Genomic DNA, 10820 nt, shown 5'->3' on the forward strand with positions numbered 1-10820 from the left:
ATGGTAACTTGGTACCCATTGCTGTACCACAGTGCTGTAAATAGTATTCAGATTGAACACTGTAAAAGTTGTGTTGCAGAATAATAGTGGTTATATGTGAGAAGAAGTGATCCCATGATATCTAGGCTGTGATACTATATAATCTACATGTTGCACCTGACACTGCCATATAATTAAAGCAGTTGTCCTTACCTTTGATGGAGCTAGATGCACAGAGATTGTGAGCTAGGATATATGTGCATGAGAATAGGGACAGGTGTGCACAACAGCACTTCTAGAAGGAGCTCACAATGTAGTGGGCAGTTGTTACATGACCATTGGGGGGAGTCAGTAGGGAAGAGGAGAGACAGGAGTAAGTTATCTAGGTGGCTGTCTGGAGACCTATGGAGACCTAGATATTTGTAAAATAGTGGTAGTTTTCATTGGGGCTAAGGATCTGCATGAGAGACTATACAAGAGATCATTCTGCCAATATCCCAGCTAGCTCTCCATAGACGACATCTATCTGTGGTATTGACAGAGTAACTGAATGGCAAAAATATCATGTTAACTTACAGATATGAAACACAGATAAGTGTAATACTCATTACTGAAAGTATAGTAAGCACAAGGAAAATGTAAGTTGTTGAAACCCATAGGACAATGAACATATGAATGTATGATACTGTATTGTAATTCTAATCGAGTGGAGATAGGAATTTATTAGTATGCTAAAATATACTACATTCTGCAATAAATTTAACAGCCGGTAAAAAAATATGTTAGTCTATATACTGATATAAATATTTCTATTCAGACATAAAGTTATTAATCATATCAAATTGTAGTGTCACAAGAAGATACTTGTGCTGATTAATTATCTTCAATAGTCAGACTATAAAGACTTGCATTAAGTTGACAAAGGAAATTTCTTCATTAAAAATAAAGCCATAAAGGAATGGCATATCATCTGGATCCAGCTTTACCTTGTTATTATGGACAATTTTCCCATTACCGAATGTCTTGATAAGATTGCATTAGTGAATAAATAATAACAGCACAATAGCCAGGTGTATCAACGTTTTAAAGTATCTCAGCATTTCAGACTGACAATTTATTTGTTTGGTTATCTAAGGCAAAAGTCAACTTAATACAGTGGAAGAGGAGATGATACTAATCTGGTGCATACAGATGATAAAATAAAGGGATAGAAGTCAATCGAGTCAGTGACTATTCTAGCGATAAAGACTCCTTATAATATATTTATTGGTGCAGTTAATTACAAAAATCTAAAAAAAATACTTTTTTCTATTTACTGCGGTTCACAGAGATACTACTTACGGTGAGATATAGATTGAATGATGAATATCTCCATGTGCACCAACAATCAACCAGCCACCCCACTTGTGTGATATACACAGGGCATATGTTCTCTTATGAATTTATACATTTATGGAGTGAAAGATTAAGGGTCAGTGCAGGAATGGTCACACAATATAGTTAAAAGGTGAAGTGAAATATGGTTGTGCTAGAAATATACACTATTTCCAACATTTTGTAGAATTATAGAAGATACAGGGATCAGAAGATTGCCAATGGTGTTGGTTTATGCAGTTACATGTAACTATTTTTGTTGTTTTTCCTAACATTGTCTATTACCTTTCAAAAAAGGGTAAGAAATAGATATTGTTCAAAGTTCAAGTACTGAGTGTAATTTTCTTGTCACATATTCACAAAGCTCTATGTAAGTTAGCAGTCTTCTTTACTGTAACAAATAGACATATACCTATGTGACCCACATTGTGTTGTTGCATTATGTTCCTTACCATGTTTTGCTATTTATTTAATTTACAAAATCCTATAGTTATATTCTGGGCCTGAATCAGCCTACCCATCCCAGTAACAAATACTTACCATACTTGCCTAAAGGTTATCCTAAGTGTTTTAGGATATTGTATAATGGGTAAGCATGATAAAGCTTAAGGTTGGGTGGAGGTTTCCTGGGTCAACCTCTGTTTCAGCTCTAGAACCCTTACCTGTAAAGACTGAAAATCCAGATGGAGGCACCAATTCCAATCAACTTGTGTATCGTTCCATTCAATTAAGAAACACCTTTGTTTCCATAGCTCATTATTAGTGTCAAGCCAAACAGGTGTTTCATTTGGAGGCAACGCTCAGATCACATAAATAAACTTATAGTGTCTACTTTTTACCAGACAGGGCATAATGGTATCTTGGACAAAGGAAGAGGGTCTTTTATGGTGTGAAAAACTCCAAAGAAAGTCTGAAAATGGTTTAGAGTTAATTGGAGAGTTGTCCAAGGTGGTGTGTAAAGAAGTGAAATAAGTCCTGAGAACGTTACCAGTGATGCATCAATCTAAAGTATTATATAGAAGAGAGGAGGAGTAAGATATGATTGACACAGTGTTACTAGAAAGCCAGACTCCAATAGATAGAGACATAATTCCAACTATTTTCTGAGGACCAACAGACCAACATTAGCAGATATACAAGCGAGTAGTCAGATTTTGACAGGTTGGTACATAAGTGGGTAGTCAGATGATTGCCGGGTAGGTACACAAATGGCTCATGCACCATTTTAGTTGCCCTTCTTTGAACAGTCTCTAATGTATTTATATCCTTCTGGAGATATGGCCTCCAGAATTGAACACAGTATCCTAGATGAGGCCGCACCAATGACCTATACAGTTGCATTATTATTTATTTCTTTCTGCAACTGATTCATCTCCCTATGCAACAAAAAAGAGAAAGATCCTGTGCTGGGCTGCGCTAAACTCAAAATGCACAAAGCAGCTGTGGGAAAAGGGGTAAATTGCTAATCCTCAAAAAGAAACATAGAAACAGACGATAACAGCGCTAAAGTGCTGAGCATAAGTGCTATGCAACCAAGCATCTGACTTGTCTTCCACATTGCTTTGTTACATTGAAATAGCCACCTGAAATAGTGACTCCTAGATTCCTTTTCTCCTCAATAGTTTCCATTATAGTGCCATTAATACTGTATTTAGCTTTTGAGACTTTGAGATCCAAGTGCATGATTTTGCATTTTTTGGCATTAAACTGTAGTTGCCACTCTGTTGACCATTCCTCTAGTCTACCTAGATCATTGATCATTTGTTTTACCCCTCATGGTGTGTCTATCCTGTTGCATATCTTTGTGTCATTCGCAAAAAGGCATACTGCAATACTGAACATCTTGGAAAGGGCAAATTAAAGGGCAAGTTTTAAAAATACAGAGACCTCTATTGGTCGGAGATGCAGTTATCAGAGACATTCCTTACACCCCAAGAGTAAGAATTACTTAAACAGAAACAGAGTGAACAGATTGAGAAATTACTGGCTTTGCAAGCGACCCAAGACAGGGAGGTTTTGTCATCTACAGTCACTCCGAATCAAGTTGAAGAAGAAAAGAATGGCATTGGGATTTTAAGAAGTGGAAGTGTTTCAAATGTGGAAAACCTAGACACCTGCCAAGACATTGTCTCTCATGAGAAAACAATATGCCTCGGCGTTCATCACTTTCCATCAGAACAAAGCAACGTGAGATGGACCAGGGATCCCCCAACCTGGCCCCCTAAAGAATATTGAAACTAACAATGAGGGAAATTATAGTTATGATTCAACCAAATTGCCTCAAAGTCTAATGGACCCAACATCCTATATGCCTGCATTTCTTAATGAGAAATCTTGTATGGCCCTTTTAGATACAGGATCAAAAGTATCTATAATATTAGAAAAATGGTTTTGAGAAAAACTCCCTAAGGTGACAATTCAATCACTCTCTGGATTAACTATCTGGGGTCTTAGCGATCATAGCTACCCCTATTTAGGTTATGTAAGTATTACTCTGGAGCACGAATGAATAGCAGGGCTTGATAAAAAAAACACCTTAAGATTATGGTTGTAGTATGCCCTGAAACTGAAGACGACTCCAGAGATATCACAGTCATATTTGGAACAAAAGAAAACTTTTTAGCACCCTAGCCAAATGGTGCTGAGAAATTGGAGGACAGGCTTAACATAATATGCTGACTATTCACCCTTCATGTCTGGCTGCATATGAAGGAAAGGAAAAGGAATCCAAACTTCTGAAGAACACTTTACAACCAGTATGTTTTGAGAGAGTGGTGCTCCCACAGAGAACAAAGATTGGTTTTGCAATGAAATGATAAAGCGATCAACCGCATTTTCTATGGAAGAATGAGATTTAGCATGTGTCCAAGGTATGGAGCATAAAATTAAATTGAATGAAGATAGACTCTTCCGAGAGGTCAGAGAACATTCGTAAAGTATGCTGAACAATAATATCATAGAATCTGGAAGTCCTTATAGCTGCCCTCTTGTAAGTGCCAGAAAGAAAAATGGTTACATCAGAATGTGCATAGATTACAGAATTCTGAACAAAAGAACGGTAGCTGATCAATATACTGCACCCCAAGTAGATGAGGCCTTGAATCAGTTATAAGGGAGTAGGTGGCTTTCTGTGTTAGACTTGCAAAATAGGTATTATCAAATACAAATGAGCAAAGAAAATGCCGCTAAGACTGCTTTCATTTGTCTAGTTGAGTTCTTTCAATTTAATAAAATGCCTCAAGGAGAAACAAGACCCCCAGTTATTTTCTAAAGGTGCATGGACAAAGAGGTGGGCAATATGAATTATAGCGAGGTACTGTTAAGAAACATGGTGATCACTTAGCACACTGGATCAGTTGCCTAGCAACAGTGGTCGGCATCCTCTCCCTGTCATACAGCAGGATCTTGATGTACTATTTGCTATGTGACCATCGCTGCATATCTGACACTGGTGCCCAGGAACCATTTGATTACTACTTCCTGTCAGATCGTGTATCCGGCCATGCCTTTTGATAGTAGCTTACAGTATTTCTCCTCATATGTCTACACTATGATAGTCTCCATGTCCACTCAGTTGCAGTTAAGCAGTAATAGTTATGTTAAGCAGTAATAGTTATGTTAAGCAGTAATAGTTATGTTAAGATCCATATATATGTAGGATGTCCGTCACTGCACTTCAAACTTTTGCTTAATAACCACATAATCGCAGACTCAGCACATGCAGCCAGCGCCTCATTGATTCAGCTGGTTTCTAGGTATGTAGCAACCAGTGTCTTTTCAGCTCTAATTCTGGCAGTGTCAGATGTGCAATTAATATTAGAAGTGCCAGGAAAAGGAATGTGCAATGAATGCAGGATAGTCTTGCCTCAAGGGAGTGCCTCACTTAATGAGCCATACCGCCACAGTATTGTTGGCTTAGTCAACCTTACAACAATATGAGAAAGACAGAAAAGTCCCAATTACTGATATGACAAAGGGATTATTTAATGAAGAAAAATGATTTACTATATAGACAGACCGTTCGCAGATATGGCAAAATGAGGAGACAAATGGAGTTGCTGAATAAACACTGTCTCATGATGCTGTTCATGATGAACATGGTCATTCAAGAGTAGAAAAACTTTGAAGTTCATATCAGATTGGTTTTATTGGCCCAAAATAGAGATTGATGTGGAGAATTACTGTAAATGGTCTAAAGTCTGCATCCTCCAAATCAGATTATATCTGGGACAGATAGTGAAAGGGATGGTAGAAATCAGCAAGAAGAAGGCCAAAGCTTAAGAAAACAGGGCTAGCGTAGCAGTCCAAGAGGTACAGAGGGTGATGGAACAGTAGAAGGAGCACACAAGGAAAGAGGGTCCTGCTCATGAGAGCTTACAACCTAAAGGGAAGGAGGAGACACATATAGGGTGGTACTAACTGGAGGAGAGAGCTGAGTTAGGAGGGAGAAGTTAGGATCTCTAGTAGTGGTCCTGTGGATATGGTGTGTATAGATTTTCTGTCGCTCAAATCTGATCAGCATAATGTCAGTAATGTCAGTAATATCCTAGTGGTTACTGATCACTATACTAGATATGCCAAAACTTATCCCAGCACCACTTTTAGATGCACACAACTCGTCAATCAAGAGTAGAGCTCTGTTCCTCCTGTCAAGATAAAGTCCTGATTGCACAGGACAGTCCCCCAAAATCATAACTATCCAGCTCTGTCTTAACTGTTTTTACAGCTTTGACTACCTGCTGCTGCTGACTTAAGTTTTGCTTGGCCGGATCCAGGAATGTTGGATCCCTGGTTGAATAAGGGAAAGGTAGTCTTCATCTTCTGGAAAGTCTAGCAGCAAATGAACATAATAGGCCTCCCCAAAATAATCACATTTAATAAACAGGTATCCTTACAATCCAACTAACCCCATTATTATATTAATAGACCCCATATTTAATACAGAGTTTCCATATTGCATTACTAGCCTCTAAAAAATTTAAGAGACCTCATATTAAGTTATTAGCCTCTACCAGCTGCTACATTACATGATAACCCTCACATTACATTAATAGATCCCATACTATATTACAACCTGAATTACACTACATCAATATCTCCCACTACTTTACATTAATACCCATCACCACCACACTTAACCTCATCTGCATAGCTTGAATGGCGTGGGAGGCAAACTTCTCTGTCAGTCCACTGTGTTGTCTCTGCACATATATGGGCCAGAACCAGCAACATGTGTACTGAAAGAGAGAGGAGGGACTTGCTCATGCAGAGGGCAAGGAATGGGAGGATCAGGGAGGGAGCAGAGGGTAAAGTGAGAAACAGGAGGGGAGAGAGGGGGTAAATTCAGGAGAAGAGATGGGGAGGAACAGAAGGAGGATAGTTAGAAATAGTATCAGGGAGAAAGAACGTTTCTCACCACGGAAGCCACGAAAACCCTTGTTCACTCGCTTGTTATCTCTCGCCTTGACTACTGTAACCTCCTTCTCTCTGGCCTACCTGATTCTCGCCTTGCCCTCTTAAGTCTATCCTCAGTGCTGCTGCCCGCCTAATTTTTCTCTCCCGCCGCTCTGTATCTGCAGTCTCCCTCCTACAGTCACTACATTGGCTCCCCATACCCTCACCTTTAAAGCTCTTAGTCAATTTTCCCCTCCCTACATCTCCAATCTCATCTCTACCTACACTCCTACCCACCCCCTCCGCTCCGCCTGTGACCGCCGCCTCACTGCTTCACTGATCACCTCTTCTCACTCCCGTCTTCAGGACTTTGCCCGGGCTGCTCCCCTGCTGGGGAACAATCTTCCACGTTCCATCAGGTTAGCATCTACTCTCAAGGGCTTCAAGCGTGCCCTTAAGACTCATTTCTTTATTAAAGTCTATCAGCCCTCCTCCTAACTCCCTTGTCCCGGCTCTCTCCCCCAGTAAGTACCACCCTATTTGTGTCTCCTCCTTCCCTTTAGGATGTAAGCTCTCATGAGCAGGGCCCTCTTTCCTTGTGTGCTCCTTCTACTGTTCCTTCACCCTCTGTACCTCTTGGCCTGATTCCCTAGTCCTGTTTTCTTAAGCTTCGGCCTTCTTCTCGCTGATTTCTACCATCCCTTTCACTATCTGTCCCAGAAATAATCTGATTTGCTTTACCCTGTCACCTGTGTTTGTATATATTTTTGTACCATGTTGTGTCTTGGTTCTGTTTTCTGTATATGTAATGTACGGCGCTGCGGACCCTTTGTGGCGCCTTATAAGTCAAAGATAATAATAATAATAATAATAATAATAATAATAATGCCCTGATTGGCCCCAGTCTGACAGACAGGGAGCTGAGCCAGTCACAAATAGGGCACTGATTCTATCAGCAGGACATTTATCATGTGGCTGGTCCCTGAGAAGGGGCTAGCAACCCGGAAGGACATCAATGCCCAGGCTCAATAAGCCTGAGCCTGTCAGACCAGCCCCCCCCCCCCCCCCCCCCCTGGATCCGCCACTGGTGATTAATTTGTTCTGAGGACGTTCTCACAGTTCATTGCTTAAGTTATAACATAATAGTTACACCTCTTTTCCACATCATGAATAAATTAAAATGAACAAAACATTTATGACTTAGCCAATAGATGGCAGTAGAGGTAAATTTAATGCATAGAAGGATGCATGGAAAAACAAATAAGTACAGGTTACAAGGTCACTGCTTTATAAATTATAATGAGCAACAAAACAGATAGCCATCCTGTATCAAGTTCTGCCTGCAGCGTAACTGATGTCTCAAGCACTCTTTCAATTTGAGACAATTTGTACTCCAGAAACATACATAACATTTCAAATTCTTAAAGAGAAAGAGTCATCATCAATTTATATAGCGCCACTGATTCTGCAGTGCAGTACAGAGAACTCATTCACATCAGTCCCTGCCCCATTGGAGCTTGCAGTCTAAACTCTCTAACATACACACACACACAGACAGAGAGAGAGAGATTAGGGTCAATTTTTGATAGCAGCCAATTAACCTACTAGTATGTTTTTTTTTGGAGTGTGGGAGGAAACCCACACAAACACGGGGAGCACAAACAAACTCCACACAGATAAGGCCATGGTCGGGAATTGAACTCACAACCCCAGTGCTGTGAGCCAGAAGTGCTAACCACTTAGCCACCTTGCTGCCCATGAGTTTAAAATATATAAAATGTATGATTTTCATGAAATAATATAAAAATAATAATAATAATAATAATAATAATAATAATAATAAAAATAATAATAATAATACAATATGCAATAAATAATAATAACATAATATGTTCAAATATGTAAAATGAAACTTCCTAACATGACCATAAGTACACTACCTTTATATAAAAAAAAAAAATTAAAAACAATTCTATACACATACATCTTTCATGACTACTGATCTTTCACTTGAATCTTTGTTGCTGGGAGTTGCTAATAAAAGTCTATTATTGTTTACAATGTACTGGACTCTGGATTCCTTTAGGGCTATAGCCACTTCCCACATTACAAGATGCTTTTTTGGCCCGGGTCTGGTGGCAATAGAAGCTGAGAGGGGACTTTTTTCTGCGCATAGCTTTTAGCAAATTGTTTATACTTTTGTGAAAAAAAAATGAATAAGGGATTAAGAGCATACTTGCCAACTCTCCCTGAATGTCCGGGAGACTCCCGGATTCAGGGTGGGTCTCCCGGACTCCCAAGAGTGTATGGCAGGCTCCTGCATCTGCCCACTTCCTAGTGAAATTAGGTCCAAAATGCTGCGATTCTCCGGGAATCGTGGCATTTGGCCCCGCCCCCGCTGCAAAATGACGCATTTCCGTCATTATGTCATGGGCGCGCTCCCACCTCCCCCCAGGCAGCTCCCGGACACCAACTAGAAGAAGTTGATTAAGAGACATCTAGTAATGTGATTTAATTGATGTGGAAAATGCTAAATTAACTCAGTGGAAGGAGGTTTATTTATAGGAATTTGAGGTAGATTTATAAAACCTTCTAAAAGGGAAAAGTGGAGGTGTTGCCCATAGCAACAGAGAATAAGTGAGATCTGCAGTAGCAGGCTGGTGGCCACAGGTGAAATGCCAAGGGCCACCTATTGCCCACCACTATTCTAGTAAATGATAGAATCTGATTGGTTGCTATGGGCAACACTTCCGCTTTTCCTTTTTATAAGGATTGCTAAATCTGCCCCTCTATCTGAAGAAGTGCTGACTTGTTCAGAGCAGTTTCACTGTTTTCTCCTTTGTGACAAGTCTGGTAAGGCTACAAAAATATATTTTTAGAAGAGAGATGTAGCTGGAGGCTTGGACTTTGGGACTGGGCTTAAGGTGCCAAAACATGTTTGCCTACAGGCTCCAGTGATGTAAGTCTGTCCCAGGCCAGCTACCACATGTATGCAGCATTTTATGCAGATATCCCATACAATGTTGATAAGCTCTTCTATACTGCCCCCTTGTGTTTTGCTTACAAGTTATAAAAAATGTCACTTTCAGTATGTTGTTTGTTGCGATGGGTGGATTTGCATACAGCGCATGTTAATGAGTTCTTACAACAAAATGACTGGCTGGTATAGCAACAGCATGTTTTGCCCATGTAACCTCATTTCACTTCACACCTACCATAGCTTGTAACAGTTCACATTACTATATAAATAGAAGTACACAGTTCACATGATGTACTCTGATAAGCAGAACTAAATTACAGATACTATTAATACAACTTTAAACAACGCTGCAAGAACGCTAATCCTCGAAAATCCTCAGCAGGCAGCCAACAGAACACATTTACTATTGACCTTGTCTTTCTACTGGCTAAAAAATACTGTCTGCAAGTCAACACAGGAAACTGCAGTACATGTGCCATTGGCAAAGTATTAACCCCATCATGTCCTTCCCACACAGTAACAAATTTAAGCTGTTTTGTTTTAACACATTGCATCACATTGTTATAAAAGACTTGGATTAGGTCATTCACATAAATGACTATCGAAGAAACAATAATACACAACATGCAACTTCCTTATTGTGCAACAAAAAAAAAAAAATAGCTTATGGTATTTTGGTTTAAATCATGTGTTTTGCCATTTGGGTTTTCATTGCAACATCACTAATCAAAAATACAACACAGTATACACAATATGTTAGCTAGACAGAAATCAATCTAAAAAGCAAGTAAGCTTAATCATAGGAAAATATTTGAATGTGTATGTTAAATAATTAGAGGCATTTTCTGAAGGCAACGTCTTTTTTTTTTTTAAATTTTCGGAATGAACAGAATATTTGTTTTGAGCCTTTATCTGTTTGCGCATCCTCCACAAGACCTGGAGGCATAAGTTTCCCGATCCTGACATGACAGAATAACTGCAAAGCTCTTTGATAAACATTCCAGATTTTGTGGCGTAAACTTATCTATTAACGCCATTAACACCCAGCACTAACTTATTAACATACAGCCCCAGTATTAAATAAACACGGGAA

This window comes from Mixophyes fleayi, chromosome 3 (genome assembly GCF_038048845.1).
Source record: "Mixophyes fleayi isolate aMixFle1 chromosome 3, aMixFle1.hap1, whole genome shotgun sequence".
NCBI lineage: Eukaryota > Metazoa > Chordata > Amphibia > Anura > Limnodynastidae > Mixophyes > Mixophyes fleayi.